This window comes from Carettochelys insculpta, chromosome 14, assembly GCF_033958435.1.
Source record: "Carettochelys insculpta isolate YL-2023 chromosome 14, ASM3395843v1, whole genome shotgun sequence".
NCBI lineage: Eukaryota > Metazoa > Chordata > Testudines > Carettochelyidae > Carettochelys > Carettochelys insculpta.
This window is the reverse complement of record NC_134150.1, coordinates 37,875,036-37,891,468: the sequence shown is the minus strand read 5'-3', so window position 1 is coordinate 37,891,468 and position 16,433 is coordinate 37,875,036.

Here is a 16,433-nt window from a genome sequence, read left to right as displayed (position 1 = left end):
GCTCCTTCCTAGGCTTTCCAACTGGAACAGAAAACCATCCATCAAAATTGACATAACTCATGGTTATTCCTCCAGGTTCATGTACTGGCCTCTCCATAGGGAAAAGACAGCTTTTATTCTAACCACGCTTGGAGACAGTGTTCGAGTTGTTGTGTAGGATACTATACAGCATCTGTTTAGTGCCTGTAATGTGTGTTTTACAGGCACTCAGGCTGGGGGACAATCACACAGACCCAAACTCCCAGCTGGGGTAGTCTAATGCAGAGTTACTGAGTTAAGGGAAGCTACATCCACTTATGCCAGTTGAGAAGTTGGTCCTATTTATTTTGTTGTACAATAAAATTTCATGTCCCGGTCAAATGCTGACCATTGCATTTGTGTGTTCAATGGGCTGGAAAATTTACAGATAGAAATCCTTGTTAGGAAATGCATTCCAGGGACCCATACAGCAAGTCAGTCAAAACACAGGCTTATTAACTGTTACGGTGAAGGTCTCATTTTTAAGGATAAACTCGCCAAATTTGCTCTGGTACTGCAGTATTACTGCCATTTTTACGTAAGTGATATTCACGTTTCAAGTTGCAGTGCGGGAGGTCAAAGATGGATATTGGAAAAAACTATTTCACTACAAAGGTGGTGAAGCACTGGAATGGGTTATCTAGGGAGGTGATGGAATCTCTCCCTAGAGGTATTGACGTTATGGCTTGACAAAGACCTGGCTGGGATGATTTAGTTGGGGTTGGTCCTGCTTTTAGCAAGGGGTTGTACTTGAAGACCTCCTGAGGAATCTTCCAGGCCTATGATTCTAGCAGTAATTATGCAGGTTCATCTACACATGGAACTAACACAAAAAATTGCACGATCGCCAGAAAGATTACAAGTAGTAATTACATATTCTCAGAAGGGTAGTCATGTTAGTCTGTATCTTCACACACACACACTCACACACAAAACAAGCAGCCCTGTAGCACCTTAAAAACTAAACCATTTTATTTACTATTATTTCTTTATTATTGTTTACTCCAAAATCTGATGAAGCGGATCTTTCCCTCAAAAGCTCATTGCCTAATAAATAAATTTGTTAGTCTTCAAGGTTCTAATGGCCTGCTTGGTTTTTTTGTGAGTAGCTATATATGGCTACCTAGAATTAGTATTCTCAGATCCTAAAAAAGACCAGATGTGACTATTTCCATGGTACAATGCAAGGCCCATCTCTTCTCAAAAGCCAGAGTCTCAAAAACGATGGCTGAAGAACTGCTGGCATCATTTCTCCTTGATAAATCATGATGAAAGCCGGGGGGGGGCGTGGTATTTGGTACAAGGGGGAAAGAGAAGAAAAAGGTTGACGCAACAGCAGCTGCCATGTATTATGAAGATACATAGAGTCCTTTTTGAACAATTTCAGTGCCATTTTTAATTTTGTGTCTGATGCTACAACATGTGCTGGGTGTATTACAAATGACTGAGCTTGATTAAGACAAGAAAGAAGGAAAGACAGAGCCAAGCTGGCTGAAAAAAAAAGAGGCATTTCCACTGAAAATTTGAACAAAAGTTATATAATTTTAATCAAAATTTGAATATAAAAACATTTGGCGCGGGGAGGCAAAAAATGACATGAGTTGTAGTCAAGCCAGGAAGTCCAGCTCTTAGAGGAAAATGAGGTCATGTGGCACATGAACTATATTTCCAAACTGAAATATTTTGGTTTTCAGATGTTCGGATTTTTTGATGAAAAAAAAAATTCGCCTTGACGGCAGCCACTTTTCACACATAAAGGCTACATCTACACGTGCAGCCAACATCGAAATAGTCTATTTCGATGAATAACGTCTACACGTCCTCCAGGGCCCAACATCGAAATAGGCGCAGCAAGGGAACGTCTACACGTCAAAGTAGCACACATCGAAATAGGGATGCCAGGCACAGCTGCAGACAGGGTCACAGGGCGGACTCAACAGCCAGCCGCTCCCTTAAAGGGCCCCTCCCAGACACACTTGCACTAAACAACACAAGATACACAGAGCTGACACTGGTTGCAGACCCTGTGCCTGCAGCATAGATCCCCAGCTGCCGCAGAAGCAGCCAGAAGCCCTGGGCTAAGGGCTGCTGCCCACGGTGACCATAGAGCCCCGCAGGGGCTGGAGAGAGAGCATCTCTCAACCCCCCAGCTGATGGCCGCCATGGAGGACCCAGCAATTTCGACGTTGCGGGACGCGAATCGTCTACACGGTCCCTACTTCGACGTTGAACGTCGAAGTAGGGCGCTATTCCTATCTCCTCATGAGGTTAGCGACTTCGACGTCTCGCCGCCTAACGTCGAAGTTAACTTCGAAATAGCGCCCGACGCGTGTAGACGCTACGGGCGCTATTTTGAAGTTGGTGCCGCTACTTCGAAGTAGCGTGCACGTGTAGACGCAGCTCTAGTGTCCAGTAAAATGAATTTTAAACCACCTTTTGACCAGACATCATTGTCAGAGTAGACAGAAAGACAATACAAGTGACAATGTATTTCGCACAATTCCTTTATCTGTTGCATACTCCATGTTTTGCTCTACATTGACCAAACTTGAGTTATTTGCCTCAGGCTGATTGTTCACATGCTGAAGAGAATCACAAGAAACATTTGCTATGGTGTGTTTTGGCAGGGTTACCGTATCCAACCTTCCAAAAATGAGGACATCCCTCACATGGAGTGTATCTGTATCAGTTTCTACCCACTTACCTTGTATTAATGTGTTACAGTATATATAGTACATTAATACAATGTGAGTGGGTAGAAACTGTTACAGATATACCCCTGCTCAGGGGTGGCAACCCTAAACATGGGGTGTTCCCAGGCTGTCACGTTAGGGAAACGTTACCAGGAAAATTGGATCTTTCTTACTATAATGAGGTAATACTGAGCAATGTTGTGTAACAAAACCTGACAGGAAAAATAATACATAAAACAGTTAAGATCACATATTCAATACGTAATTACTTATTATTTGCCTCACGTATCTACGCACTTCTTGGCATCAGTGTACTTTTACAAATTATGGAAGGTGTCAATTAGACAAAAAATTAATTTAAATGAAGAGCTTGAGAATCTGTCCTTGTGGGTTGGTTACAAATGTACGTGTCAGGGTTGTTTTGAACATGCTGTATCTTGCACTCCTGCCTACACTGTGATCAGGAGCCACACCACTTAAGCATAAGTAAGGGATCAGTAAGAAGTGATGAACAGGGGCCAAGGTTTGGCTGGCTTTGGCATACACATGAAAGAATAGTTTAATTTCTTTCTTTGACTAAACTTGCTCATCTTTAGGACGGCTCACTGCCATCGGATGTCTCAAATCATTAAAACTGGGTTTTAAACAACGTCAAAGAGAGTAGGCTAACAATTTTCTTCACCTCCTGCCTTTCCTGGGCAGCTCTTTCTTAATCTTTGCACCCTGAACTGGAACTTGGCACTGTAAGATACAAAGCAGGAAATGCTTGTCCCTTTTCACTCAACTTTGCACAGTCAGAGTAAGGAGTTGCTCTCTTTAGCTCCTTTACTTTTATGTTAACAAGTGGCAGCTCTATAGCACCATGGTCATGCTAGTCTATGCTGGCAGGTGGCACTGCTAAGCAGTTTTCCTTGAAGCAATAAACATCTGCTAGCTCTTGCAAGGGCATAAGTGTGATGAAATGGGAAGGCTGTGCAGTCTGCCCGCCTGTTTCTTTGGGAAGTTGCTTTGATCAAACCTCCTTTGCTGATTCCAATTCATTCTTTGTAATTGATCTTATGCTCCCTTGTTTTGTTAGCCAAGGTCCTCCTTGTAGATATTTATTCATATATGTGTGTGTCTCAACCTGGGATGGCAATGGGCATTGGCACTGTACTGTCTGGAGACTGCACCAATAATCAGACTAGTTTATTTTCATGCTTTACACCCGAAGGTGCCAGCTCCAGGGCTGGAGCACCCATGAGGAAAAATTAGTGGATGCAGAGCGCCCACCACTGCCAAGCTCCTCCAACCCTCTGCCCCCCTTATGTGCCAGTGGCTGTGTTACCAACTCCTCCCTCTCTCACCCAGTGCTTCTAGAGTGCTACAAACAGCTGATTTGCAGCATTCAAGCTCCTGCATAGCATGCTGACTGGGAAGAGGCGAGGCAGAGGTGGAGCAAAGGCTGGAAGAGATAGTGCAGGCAAATGAAGGAGGAGGTGGAGGGGGTTCAGGCCCTGGAGCATAGGGACGGGCTGAGCATTCCCCAGCATGCTGGGAAGTCAGCACCAATGTTTATACCTCGCAGCCAAGTTCCAATCCATCTCCCCTTACCACCATTCTTGCTTTGGAGTGATAACTATCCAGGAACTATTGCATGTGTAACCCCTGAAGGACTGAAACACTGACAAGGGAAAGTAAGTCTCTGCTCTACAGCCTTAGCTGAGAGTTGGCTGGCTTTAGGCTCATGCTGCAGGGCTTAACCTCTAAGGTTGCAGGTGCAGTCCCTCCTGCTGACAATCCAGATCCAGAATCTGCATGTCACTGATGGTTAAAACACTGAGGCTATGTCTACACTAGCCCAAACACCAATGAGAACCAATGGGACTTTTCAGCATACCGTTCACTCTCATTGAAGAGAAAAGCCAAGATCTGGGGCTGGGAGGAGAGCATGTTACTTCAGTCTTCACTAGTTTTTACATCTCCCCATTGATAACTCTCTCTGGCAGTCCCGTAACTTTTCATTTGCAGGCTGTAGCAGAGATCACAAGAAGCAAACGTGTCAAGAGCTTTCATCTTCCCCACTACAAACAATCAAGCAAATAAACATGCTCGTCCCCTGTGAGCTAGTATTGGAGTGGAGAGAGCTAGGAAATTAAAGATTTGTTTGGAAAAAAGAAAGATGTACTGTCCAGTGGGCAAACATAAAATTAAAGGAGCGAACCCAACTAGTCACTTTCTCTGCCTCCTCTGCAGAACATAGAAATGGATTCGTTGGGAATTGTTATAGAAGCAGATGGAGACAGCTCCTTTGAAACAGATGGTTTTGTTTGACTCTTGCAGAGACATGGTGCATGGTGCATGGTGCAAGCATGACAAGCCCCCAAGAGAGCCTGCAGACACACTGGCAACAAAGTCTATTAATTTGTGAAAACCATCTGATTGTTGCCGCTCTGGTCTACACCCACAGCCTGGTCGCTACCATTCAGTATAGTTCAGGGTTAGGGGAGTTGCACATAAGGCAGGAAGCATATAAGTGGCAGGGCTTCCACTGTTTCTAATTAAAGGCCAAGCTCACAAAAGGCTGGGAGGGAGGGTGGTAATAATAAGGGAAGGAGATTCATCCGTTGGGAGGGTTTTTCAACTTTCCTCTGGGAAGCTTTGATGGGAACTCGGCATCTGCCAAGATTTCAGCTCCCAGACGAGAGATGCATAGTTCTTGCCCTTCCTCCCTGCTACCCACTAGCAGCAGCACCTCAGGACTTGCAGCCATCTGTTTCATTCTGCAAGCAACTCCCACCAGCACATCTGGGCTGTGCATAATAGAAACATCCCCATACTGAAGTATCTGTCGCCTGCTGTGAAATAACCCATTTGTGCTAAGCATGCAGAAAAGTCAGTGCCGCAGAAATGTTGTTGTCCTTCCTCTGCACTGCAGCTTTAGCATCAGCAGCCAATCCACTCAGCCACTGGGTCAATTTGGGGTCCATTCAGGGATGAGTAGCCCACACTGTGCTCTCGCAGTCTCATGCACAAATTTACATCTTTTTTTGGTCATGGTTTTGCTCAACTTCAGATTAAAGCAAGTCAGCCACGATGAAGATTGTGCCCTGTGAAGATGGAAATAAGAACAATTCGCCTTTCCTGGGGCAGGAGAGAAGCTCCGGTCCTTAGAAGGGGGGCTCTGACTCCCTCCCCCTCAGATGGAGATGCAGATTTGTTCTCTGTGGCGGAAGACGGGAACTTAAAGGGCTGGACTGAGCCTGGCCAAGGAAGCACGGACACATGCACCTCACACAGTTAGTTGACTTTGTGGCCAAAACATTAGAAAGTCTCCTGCTGAGGTAAGTGGGCACAGGCAGAGCTAGATTATGAAAGGGGCTTTGGTAGCTGTAGCCCGGGGGAGCCCTTAGCTCAGGACCATAGGGTGCAGCTCCTGCATGCTGTGGCTTTTCCTGATTGCGGGGGAGAAGTGGCTCTACACCCTGCTGTTCCCCTCCCCTCCCTGAGGCTGGATCAGCACGCGTTCCTGTTAGCGACGCTTGGCTACAGGCTCTATTCCCACTGCTCCTGTTGGCCAGGAATTCTGACCAAATAGGAACGGTGGAAGACAGTGCCTGAAAGCGCAGGGTGAGGCCACGCCACAGGTCTTCCCCAGGAGCTGTGCCAGATAAGGGCCCTCATCCCCTGCCCTCTTCCCTCTCTTCCCAGATCCTGCTCCCTACGTCCCCCACAGCTATTTCCCAGTCTAAGCAACATGCCCACCAGAGCCACTAATAGATAGAATCTTAGAACACTAGAACTGGAAGGAACCTTGAGAGGTCATTGAGTCCAGCCCCCTGCCCTCTCAGCAGGGCCAAGCACCATCTGTATCATCTCCATTAGATATTTATCTAACTTGTTCTCAAGTATCTCCAGTGACGGAGCTTCTACAACCCCTACCCCAGGCAACTTATTCCAGTGTTTGACCACCCTGACAGTTAGGAATTTTATTCTAATGTCCAACCTAAACCTCCCTTGCTGCAATTTAAGCCCATCGCTTCTTGTCCTATGCAAGATGGGCCGGGGGAAGGAGGCCGAAGCAGCATTAGGGTTTGTCTGCATGGGTGGTAATGCACAGCCCCAGGGTGCAACTGCTAAAGCACACAAATTTGTTGTTCATGAATAGCTCCCTGTTGACCTTTTGCTGCACACCAAAAGTGCCCTAGGGCATTTTCACAGTGTTTTTTCAGCACTAAACTTTTTGTGCACCCAGCAGAGTCTACATGGACCAACTTGAAAGACATTAGTGAACTTTGGGAATCATGTCCCTGTACAGTACATCGCCACTTGGGGTAGACAAGGCTTTCAGTTCTCCCTCCTCAGGATGCCTCTGTGCAGTGGGGTCAGAGCAGGTCAGCTGCATATACACTTGCTAGCATAGCATCCTGTGTCAGCACAGCTCCCTGCTGCGTTAGGACCGAATATTTATCCTAGAGCATGCAGTATGGCTTTTCTCTCCATGCTGGAAAGAATCCAGTGGCTGAAAGAAGAAATCTGCTGGAGTGACTAAGAATTCCTGGTTCCTGGAAAGACACCCCCACCTGCCCTGCTTTCCTAAACTGAAAAATAAAATTCCAAGTTTCAGACTCAAAGGCCCAGGTGCTAACTATTTAATCACATGCAGGGAGTGAAACGTTTCCCCATGCACACACAGACCTCACTAACACTTGGGCATAGCTGGAGGGATGAGGAGCTGGCTGGATAAAAAGGAACAAAAAGTAATTTAGGACCAGAAAAGTGGAATTGGAGTCCTGCTCCCTGAGGACTTCCAGGACAGTTGAATACCCTGCCAGCCAGAGAAAGAGCAGAGAGATCTGAAGGCGATAGTGAATGGAGGAGTACAATAGCCACTGGTGATAAGACTCAGTCTTTTATAAGGGGAGGGGAACCAAATATCTCTTCTCTTTGGGAAAAGAGTTTGTGGTAGGACAAACCATCATGATCACCTCATGGCTTCCCTCAAACCCCACTACTTACTTTTGGGAACTGGCTTCCTATTCCTTTCAATGCTTTCACAAAACTCCTTGGACTTCCTCCAGTCTTCATTCTGGTCCTTGTTTCTCAACTGTCTCTAGTTTCCTCTTTTATAGAGTCTGATCCTGTTGACACAAGAGCATCTCCTCTGTTGCTCTTCCTGCTTGGAGCCATCTTCCTATTCCATTAATTCTCTGTCTCCATTTTTCCTTTCCTTGCCTGTACTGTACCTGCACAACTTACCCATTCCTCCTCCATTAATCACTACTGAGGTCTGACACCTACAGCTGGTAGTAGATACATTTTCCAGGGATCATTTAAAACAAAAGTCCAATGTAATTTTTTTTCAGTTTTTCAACAAAAATCTGAAAGCAAAAACATGTCACTTTTTTGACAACTGCTCTGAGTAAACATTAAAAGAATAAAAGAAAAAATGAAGCCTGGAAATGTTGGCTAAATGGGGGGGAAAGTTGATCAATATGCCATTTTTCCTCCAACAAAAATGTTTTGATGGAATAATTAAGACCACCTGGTCTGCTGGTGTTATTTAACTCCATAACAGCGCCCCAGGGATCCAGGGGTTGCATGAAAGCTTACAGTTGTGAAAAGAAAGGATTGGATTTGAAACAAAAGCTCCTTTAGCCACAGAGCATCAATAATGTACATCGGGTTCCCACCACTGACCTTCAAAATGAACTGGATAAACTAAGGCAAGTCAGGCTCCAGCCCTTGCTGCTCTGTGGACAATCTGGGCAATCAGCAGAGCCAGTCAAGCTATGCCAAAGTCAGCCGAATCTGACATTGTTTACCTCCAGCAAAGTCTGTTCTTCCCTATAGACTAGAATGAACCAAACCAATTCATTTGACTTGAGACATCAGATCAGAAACCCAGCGTGAAACACAGGCACATACGAGACAAAATGAGTGGAACACATACACCTTTCTGTATTACTGCATGTGAAAAGTCCAGCCTTAGAAATCCCACCAATATTTATATTTCCAGCTGACATATTACTAATATTTAGCTTTTGGAATCATGAGTTTGTGAGTCATTAATATTTACTTTAGAAAATCTTTTGAGTGTTTGACTGCTCTGCCTGCTGGAGGATCTGATGGAGACTCCGGTCATCAAAGAGTTAGCGTCTCTCCCCAGCCTCTGAGCAAATGCTTGGTTATAGGGTAAACTGGCTGTGGGATTCCTTTATACCCCCTGAATCTGTAATGCTGTGGCCCTTAGGCTGGCAGGATTCTCTCCTAATGACTTTGCTGAGGCAAGACTAATTTTAACTCTGGCTCTCACAACAAAGAGAAAATGTTTTTTGTTTTTTTTTTAACTGGCAAAGCTGCAACATGCAGCCACAGGAGCAGACTGCAAATGGGACACACTCCCTTTCTTTATTAGAGACTTTCCATTAATTTCACCTGAGGTTGTGGATGAGCTACAGCAGTGGTGAACAAACTTTTTGCCACATCCGAATAAGCCAGCTGCATGGTGGGCTCATTGGCCTACCCTCTTCTCCGTGGTGGATTAGGCACTAGGCCAAAGGGATGTGCCTTGGGCCCAGACAGTTGGGGAGCCCCTGGAAAAATGGACGTCTCTGTGCCCTGGCCAGCTGTGACTCCTTGCAGGGTGAGCTGGAGAGTGGAGTTGGAGCAGAGCAAGCCTCAGATTCTGCTCCCATTCTGGAGCAGCAAGCAGAATGGGGCAAGCACCTGAACAACATGCCCTCTAAATCTTTTCCATCCGTGTGCAGAATAAATTTTACTTGCACCAAGGCTTGTGAGAATGTGCACCACCAGTAGAGACAAAAACCTAGCTGTGGCTGCTCTGCTGTTCATCTGGGTGGGGCATTTCCCACTCGCACCTCCCTGGCAGGAGCTCAAAAGCCAAATGTAAAGGTTTAATGGGCCAGGTGTGGCCTTCAGGGTGTGATTTCCTCAGTCCTGATCTATTACAGGTGTGTGTGAACTTTGACCGTCTTAGTATAAAAGGGTCTGATAATTTTTCATTGAAAAGTTCAACACACTGAGCCTGTTCTCCCAAAACAATTAGGTCAAATCAGCAATTTTCAACAGAACCGCTTCTGTGGGAAAATTTCCCACCAGTTCCACTTTTAAATCACTTCTTTTTGGAACAGCCCATCTGTCCTACCAGCCCCATTTAGCCAAGCTTTCTCGTATGCTTTCATCTTGAAAGGAAAACACAACCTAGTTCTCTAGCTAGGTCTTTGATGCCAAGATTGTTTTATAACCCTGCTGAGTTAAAAATAGATTTCCCTGGTCTCTAGCAAAAGCGCATCTTCAGTTCCATTCGGACAGTGTTAACTCCTCAGCCTGCTCAGCTCCCTCTGCCAACCTACAGACACCCTCCTCTTGAATGGCATTGATTAAAGCATAGGCAGCCAGCTCGAGAAAGTGGTCCCCACCCAGCAGTAGGCAGTCCATTCTGTGACATCTCTTCCAATGAAGCCAGCCTATATTGCCCATTTACTAAAATTCCAACCAAGCAAATATCTTGCTCTTCCCAGGCTGCCCCCTCATGCCAGAAAGAACTCTCTGTAACTACCCACAAAGTTGTGTTCCTCCTTAAAATTCACCTTTTCTGTGTCTGCAATGGTTAGACTGCTGGTATGCTGAGATCACTGTTTCCTCTATTGATCCATATCATCTCCTTGTTTCTTTGTGCATCCCTGATGTGTTCTCTTCTGTTGTCTCTGATCATAGAATACTAGAACGGGAAGGGACCTGGAGAGATCATGAAGCCCAGTCTCCAGCAGTCATGGCAGGACAAGGCAGCACCTAGATCAGGGGTCAGCAACCTTTCCACGGTGGAGTGCCGAAAATTTGACCTTATGACCTCTATGTGCAGTCCTAGTCCTGGTGATACATTTTAAATTCACTAATAGTCCTACTTACAACAGCATCAGTAATACATAAATGAAGATGCAGAGTTTTACAGTTTAGGTGGTGGTTGGTAGCATTAGCTGGTCTTTTTGTGAAGCCACAGGCAGCCTGGCTTTGAGCAAGCTCCCAGCTGCATGGGGGAGAGAAGAAGTGGGACTGAGTTTCCACCTCATGTGCTGATAAAAATCAGCTTGCATGCCACTCTTCGCACCTGTGCAGGGGGTTGCTGACCCCTGATCTAGATCATCCATGGCAGACAATTGTCTAACACAAGGTTGGGCAAAAACAATTCACCAGGTCACCCATTTCTACATTTACCTCTGCCTGCACAGATGCTGGGTGAGCACAGCTCTCACTGGCTGCAGATCACCACTCCCGGCCAATGGGAGGGCTAAGAAGCAGCGTCCCAGTCTGTACCACTCCCATAGGCTGCAAACGGTGATCTGCAGCCAACAGCAGCTGCAATTGCCTGATGTCTGCACCTCTTCTGGTAATATAGTGGCAGAGTCCCCTCAGGGACTACTCCTGGAGCGCCGTTGCTTTTTTATTGCCCACCTCTAGTCTAACCTACACATACAAATCTCCAGTGATGGACATTCTGCAATCTCCTAGGCAATTTATTCCACTGCTGGCAAGGCTACACTAAGTAGCTTTTAGCAACAAGGCTATGTCAACACAGCCCTTTCACTAAAAGTTAGCATATGTGGTTGCTACTTTTATTGACAAATTATTTCCAACCCCAGAGGGGGGTTTGCTTTATTGGCAGCAGAGTGCGCCTCCCAACACAATGGTGTTCACACTTTCATTTGCCTCAGAAAAGATTCATCATTCACTGGGTAAGGGGCTAACCATGTTCGGAAACTGTAAGCTTTTTAGGGGAAGGAGCCATCTTTTTAGACTGTCAGCACATGGGAGCTCTTATCCATGACTGGGGCCTTAGGTGCTACCATAATATAAATAATAATGATTTATATGCTGTCTTCCTCCCTCCTTTGGTGCATAACTAATAAGGCTCAATCTTTGACCCACCAGTGTAAGTGGGTGTTTGCCTCAGTTTACAAAGATGAGCCAATGAAATAGGCCAGTTGCCAAGCCCGAAGAAGAGTCAGACCCAGGATGTTCCCTCAAGAATTGCTGGCTTTCAGCTCAGAGGACACTTACTCTCTGAGTTTTAAAAGTGTGCCTGTTCTCACGGTTGCCTTAAATGGGAATGAGGAGCTGCGGAGGTCTTTTGAAAATCTGCTCCACTATCTTCCTGGTGTAAAGTGTGAGTGGGGTCTGGGTAACACAATAGTTCTCATCATTATCTTACAGCATATCACACATGCCAAGAGAAGGACTTACAGAAAGTTGCTGAAATAAGAACCTGCAGGCCACCACAACTCTTAACAATACATTTGGCATCTTCGTTTACTGCGTTCCCTCTGGGTGACTGATCTCCTACAGCTGTTTACAAGAGGAGTCCTGTGTCTGTGGTGGACTGTGCTTTCATGATATTTGCAAAGCATCCCTAAGGGCTTAGTTGGATTTGTGAGCTTGGACCTCAGTCATCATTAGCTCTAAGCTATAATGTTCCTTCTTTAACCTTTTAGGTTTATATTTGAGACTGACACTTAATGGCACTAAGATGTGCTTGGCTTGGAAGGAGAAGGGGAAATTGCATACAGCTTTTGACTGCACATGGAGCACAGCTGGTGGTGAGCAAACACTCCAGAAGAGGGTTGCATAAGCAATACCTCCTCCGATGAGTCAACTCAGCAAACAAATTTAACCACAGTCGAGAAGATAAATGGTCTGGTTTCCATCGACACTGAGGCACATTTGCACTGTTCTGTCCATACCCTGAAGTAGCATAAATGTAATTAAAGTGCTGTCTAGCAGCGTTTCTTAAATGATGTTCTGCAGAACACTGATGTTCCATGAACAACTCACAGGAGTGCCATGGCGGCGTAGCAACTAGCGACAACATGAAACAATGACCAGGCCGTGAAATAAAAAGTAGCCTCTTACCCCCAGAGGAAGGTGTCCCCAACCCACGGGACAACCCAAACCTGTGGTAAGTAGAGTCACCACCTGCCCCACAAATTGGATGCCTCCTATTCTTTCCCTGCTGTATCTCCTAACCAGAGCCCCTTACAAATGCCCTACTGGCCTGTAGGGCACACCATGAGCATCTGTGTATCACTGCAACCCTTGTCCAGCAACTCCACCACAGCCTGCCAGCAACACTAGTTTCCAGCAGCCTTGCTTACCATTTGCAAAGGTGATAACATGCTCCTAGTCCCAAATGTCTTTCAACACGTGTGTTCTGCACTGACCAGCCCTTTTCTGGAAAGTTCAGCTATTAAAGGCCTATTGCCTTGGTAAAGGGTCAATAGTTGAGAGTTTGCTACTTTAACTAAAGTTAACAAATGGTTCCGTTTAAACAAACAATGACCTGATTTAGAATAAAAATGAAGGAAGTTTATAAACAAAAGAAGATAGACTTTTAAGTGAATGCAGGGGTCAGAAATAGTTATAAAAATCAAAACACTTTCTAGTAACTAAAATTTACCAGGCTAGACTTGGTTCACAGTAAAACATTTAGCATATGGATTTCCCAGCAACAGAGATGACCAAATTCTTACTTGGGATCTCTCCCCTTCAAAAATAAAAGTCTGGTTCCTTTGTCATCTCAGAGAGAGCTAGAGAAAACACCAGGGGTGTTTTTGGCCCGGCCCATATCCAGGATGGAGCAAGCAGCATAGTTGCATGGGGCACAAAGCCAATGGGGCAAAAACAGTAGAAGGTGCAAAATATGCTGGCTTATTCTGAGCGCTAAAACGCCTAGTTACTGCATTGTTCGCCCCTCAGTTTTACAGTCCAGTCACTGTTTGAAAAGCATTCTCCTAAGTGCTGCCTCTAGATAAATTTAATTCCTGCTCTAAAGAAGAGAGATGGTATCTCATATTGAAAGAGATCCTAGATTGTGGCTTGTTGAAAGGCACGTCTAGCTCTTCCTGCTCCCTTTGGTGCCCAAAAATGGCCGCTTGACAGCTGATTGTCAGTCATCTTTGCTGACAGCTGGCTAGAGGCATCAGCTTCTCCATTGTCTTTGAGAAACCAGTTGCTCCCTTCCTAGACTTGTCTGGTAAGCACGTTAGTCACAGTTTCAGCATAAGTTCATAACTTTTACTATGCATTTTGTACATACAGTACACCAGAATCTTAATCATTGATTTCCAAATACCTCACAATGCATATTTTGCACAAATTTTACTTCTGTAAGTGCAGGTTGTGAACACAGGGACAGTTTCACACACAGGGTTTCCTACCTTCCTTTTTCAGTTTGATGTATTTGGGACAGGGAGATATGGTCACCCTACATAAGACAGTGGACCAGGCCCTGGTTTCCCTCCATGGCTAGCTGAACCTCAGTTTTGCAGCTAGGGCCTTGGGTGTTTAGCAGTACCCTGAATTAGCAGGCAAAAATCCTATAGCAGCTTCACGTAAATGAAGAAATCGAGGGGTTTTAATTAATTATGGAAATGACTATCACAATCCCCATGGCAGCCCCTGTGTATTTATTTTGCTATCACAGTCAAATTATTTAACCCTGCCCACATTTCCAGTGGGCCAGTTTTTTGCATTGATTATAGGTTTGCGGAACTGAGTAAGGGAACAGATAAGGAATTTTGCAGTCAGGAGGCAGACAAGGAAGTTTGGGATTCTGGAGTAAGCACATAAGCTCCCAGAGGCGCTTTACTAAATTAATAAGAAGTGAAATAGTTAATAGCTTTGATATTTATGGATCATCATTTTTAATGTTAATGTCACTGTGTGATGTGTGAGTGTAGGAAGCATTGAGAGCCATGGATATATGTTAGAATTACAACTAAAGTGTGTTTAAACGAGGCATGTCAAGGTACCTTGGTAAACTCGTCTTCCCTAAACAAAGGAATGTGTGTTTGATTCTCTGAGCCGATTTTCACATATTAGGTTAACAAAGCTATTAAACTAACAAAGGGGGAAGGAACAGCACAGAGCTTCCTCCACCACAAGACTTCTTGTCACCTTACTCGCACTTTGAACAGTAACTCCAGAAAAAACATCCCTGGCAAAGGTTTAGCAGTCTGTAAAGACAGGCAGTCTAAACCTGAAGAGATAAGCAATTGAATCACTTGACTGTATACAATCAAAACAAAAAGCAGTCAAGTAGCACTTTAAAGACTAGCAAAATAGTTTATTAGGTGAGCTTTCGTGGGACAGACCCACTTCTTCAGACCATAGCCAGACCAGAACAGACTCAATATTTAAGGCACAGAGAACCAAAAACAGTACGCAAGGAGGACAAATCAGAAAAAGATAATTAAGGTGAGCAAATCAGAGAGTGGAGGGGTGGGGGGGAAAGTCAAGAATTAGATTGGGCCAAGTATGCAGACGAGCACCTATAGTGACTCAGAAAGTTCCCATCACGATTTAAACCATGTGTTAATGTGCTGAATTTGAATATAAAAGCCAGCTCGGCTGTTTCCCTTTTCAGAATGGTGCGATAATTCTTCTTCAGTAACACAAATACCTTTAGGTCATTGACAGAATACCCCATTCCATTAAAAGGTTGACTAACTGGTTTGTGGATCTGGAGTGTTTTGATGTCTGTTTTGTGCCCATTGACCCTTTGTCTAAGGGAATTAGAAGTCAGTCCAATATACAAAGCATCTGGGCATCATTGGCACATGATGGCATATATGATGTTAGTAGAGGAGCATGAGAAAGTGCCCGAGATTCTGTGAGTAACCTGGTTAGGTCCAGTGATGGTATTTCCAGAGAAGATATGTGGACAAAGCTGGCAGCGGGCTTTGTTGCAAGGAAAGGTTCCAGGACTGGTATTTAGGGGTATAGACTGTGGCTGTTAGTGAGGATCCTCCGGAGGTTGTCTGTAGGAGAGAACAGGCATGTCACCCAGGGCCTTCTGGAGTGTGGCATCCTGATTCAGGACAGGTTGTAGTTCTTTAATAATTCGTTGAAGTGGTTTGAGTTGGGGGCTGTAAGTGATGACCAGTGGTGTTCTGTTCTTGGTTTTTTTGGGCCGATCTTGGAGTAGCTGGTCTCTGGGTATTTGTCTGGCCCTGTCGATTTGTTTTTAACTTCTCCTGGTGGGTAATTCAGGTTTATGAATATTTGGTAACGTTCTTGTAGTTTTTGGTCTCTGTCAGTTGGATCAGAGCAAATGCGATTGTACGTAAGAGCTTGACTGTAAACAATGGATCTAGTCACGTGTGCAGGATGGAAACTAGAAGGGTGTAGATAAGTATAGTGATCAGTAGGTTTTCGGTACAGTGTGGTAGTGATCAGACCATCCTTGATTAGTACTGTAGTGTCCAGGAAATGTATCTCTTGCATGTTGTAATCGAGGCATAAGTTGGTGGGGTGTAGATTGTTAAAGTCTCTGTGGAATTCTTCTAGAGCCTCTGTACCATGGGTCCAAATCATAAAGATGTCATCAATGTATCTTAAGTAGAGGAGTGGTAATAAGGGACGAGAGCTGAGGAATCGTTGTTCCAGGTCAGCCATAAATATATTAGCATATTGTGAGGCCATGCGGGTGCCCATAGCAGTTCCACTAATCTGGAGGTATAAATTGTCCCCAAAACGGAAATGATTGTGTGTGAGAACAAAGTTACAGAGGTCAGTCACCAGATTGGCTGTGGTGACATCAGGGATGGTATTTCTGATTGCTTGTAATCCGTCTTTATGTGGAATATTAGTGTACAGAGCCTCCACATCCATTGTGGCAAGGATGGCGTTATCAGGAACTTTTCTGATGTTTTGTAATTTCCTCAG